This window comes from Ochotona princeps, unplaced genomic scaffold (genome assembly GCF_030435755.1).
Source record: "Ochotona princeps isolate mOchPri1 unplaced genomic scaffold, mOchPri1.hap1 HAP1_SCAFFOLD_167, whole genome shotgun sequence".
In the NCBI taxonomy this organism is placed as follows: Eukaryota; Metazoa; Chordata; class Mammalia; order Lagomorpha; family Ochotonidae; genus Ochotona; species Ochotona princeps.
In genome coordinates this window covers 1-2,500 of record NW_026699128.1, presented here as the reverse complement: position 1 = coordinate 2,500, position 2,500 = coordinate 1, and the positions used below count along the sequence as shown (strand labels likewise).

At 75.5% G+C, this 2,500-nt stretch overlaps 1 non-coding gene across 1 annotated transcript; it reads right to left on the bottom strand.

The window, feature by feature from the left end:
• Window positions 1–998: 998 nt before the first annotated feature.
• Window positions 999–1,151, bottom strand: LOC131479151 (5.8S ribosomal RNA). Its single transcript, XR_009244744.1, has one exon. It is a non-coding gene; the product is annotated as a 5.8S ribosomal RNA (ribosomal RNA).
• Window positions 1,152–2,500: the final 1,349 nt, after the last annotated feature.

Here is a 2,500-nt window from a genome sequence, read left to right as displayed (position 1 = left end):
AGGGAGGGAGGGAAAGGAAGACAACCGAGCGCCACGGAGAGAGCGACGGAGGCCGGGAGGGACGGCCGCAGCAGGAGCGCGCGGGGCCGCGCCCGCCCGCCCGCCTGCCAGCCAGCCAGCCAGCCAGCCAGCCAGCCAGCGCCTCCGCCGGCAGGCGGTGGTGGCGGCGGCGGCGGCTGGGGCTGCCTGCGGCTGCGGCGGGGCGGCCAGCCGGCGCGGCGCGGGCCAGCGCGCACACCCCCCGGGGCAGAGACGGGCGACGGCGGACGACACCGCGGCGTCCCGCGGGTCGCCGCCGGGGCACGCGTCCCCGGGGCGCGAACGCGCAAGACACACGCGCCAGGTCAGACCGGCCTCGCGGCGAGGGGGTCTCGGGCGGAGGAGGGATCGGACGAGCCGAACCGGGAAGCGGAGAGGGTCGGAGACCCGGCGCCGCTCCCGGCGCGCGCTGCCTCTCACCCTCGCCCCCAAGCCTCGACCCCCGCGACGACCGACCGCACGCGTGCCGCGCGAACGACCTCCCGAAGGGCGGTCGGGGCGGGAAAGAGAAGGACGGGACGCGGCGAGACGGGGGCGGGACTCGGGAAGACGCGCGGGGAACAGGGCGGCAAGGCACGAGACCGTGGCCGGGGTGGGGGACCCCGCGCGCCGTCACCGGCCGCGAGGCTCACTTCCCCCCAACCGACCCCACGAGTCCCCTTCCCTGCCTTCCTCTCCTCGACACGCCCGGCGAGCCGCCTTCCTCCTCGCGCGCGCGCACACGCCTCTCTCTTCCCACCTCGGCACACTCAACGACGCCTCTCTCGTGGGCAGGCGGCGGCACCGCGGAGCCCGGAGAGCCGGGCAGCCGGAGCCCCACCGCCGGTCTGCACTTAGGGGGACGGAGGGCCCTTCCCCGAGGGGCAAGGGGACCCTGCGAGCACACACCCCCAGCCGCGCGACCCGGGGAGGGGAGGACGAGAGCCCAACCCCACCCCCGAGGGCGATTGATCGTCAAGCGACGCTCAGACAGGCGTAGCCCCGGGAGGAACCCGGGGCCGCAAGTGCGTTCGAAGTGTCGATGATCAATGTGTCCTGCAATTCACATTAATTCTCGCAGCTAGCTGCGTTCTTCATCGACGCACGAGCCGAGTGATCCACCGCTAAGAGTCGTACGAGTTTCTTGAACGTTGCTGCGAGGCACGGCACCGTCCCCGACCCGGTGAGGGGAAGGGGGTTGCCTCAGGCCGGCCGGCAGACTCGAAACGACAACCAGACACTGGCGGGGCCGGATGGGTTTGACACACGGGGCGCGTCTGACGCGCAGACGCACCCCACAGGCGCCCAGGGGGCTCCCGCCCCCGAAGCCCCGCCGCCACCCAACCCCGACCACCACCGACCCGCCGCCGGCCACCCACCCCCTCCCCGGGCACGGCGCGGGGGGGCGCGACGCCACAGCCCTCCCTCCCACCGGCGCTGCCCCCGCACGGGTGGCCGGAACCACCACGACGAGACCAACGCCGACGGGGGGGGGGGGGGAAGGCGCACGCCCCCCGACCGGTCGGGACGGGGTGAGGGGAGAGGCGGGCGAGGTGGAGGGAGGAGGAGGGACAGGCCAGGGCAAGGGAGCGGAGCCAGGAGGAGAAGCGGCAAGGGCGGACAGCCGAGGCTGAACCCCCCCAAGCCCCAACTCCCCACGGGCCCACCACCCCGACCCCAGGGTGGAAGGGCATAGGCCCCCGGGGGTCTTTAAACCTCCGCGCCGGAACGCGCTAGGTACCTGGAGCAAGAGAGCCAGAGGAGAGGCCAGGACGAGGACACACGTGGCCGAGGCCGGCGGTAGGGGGAGGCGGGGGGCCGCCGTGGGCCCGCGGCACGGCCAGGCGAGGCAAGGCAAGGGCTGGGAAGGGGGGGCGAGCCGCACGGGGCCGAGGACGCCAGAAGCCTCCCCCGGGCTCGGCCACCACGCCCCCGGACCACAGAAGGGGGGCCCGGAGGTTCGAGACGGGCACGCCAGAGCCGACGGAGGCACGGAACACAGCCCCAGAGACGGCACGCCGCCGCCACCACCACCACCACCACCAACGCCTCGGCAAGCCAGGCCCGCTGGCCACGGCCCCACAGGCACGGCACGACCACCACCTCGCGCTCCCTTCGACGCGCGACACACGCGGCCCGCCTCGCGCTCCCCCCGGCAGGCCAACAACGAGACACACGGGAGGTGCGGGGAGGCCAGAGAGGAGAGAGCACCCCCCGGCCGAGGGCGGGGAGGGGGAGAAGGGGAAGCGAGGGACGCACGACGACCGACCCGGCCGGCCACGCTGCCAGTCCCCCCCAAGCCCCAACCCCGAGGCGCGGCGGGGGACCCTCCCCCCACGCGGCGCCCCCGAGGAGGCACCGCGGGGAGGAGGGGCCAAGGCCCCCCGACGCCACCCCGAGGCGGGGAACGGGGGCAACCGCCACCGACACCGCCCAGCGCCGCCGCCGCCGCGCGGCTCACCGCCCCGACGTCCCCGGTAAG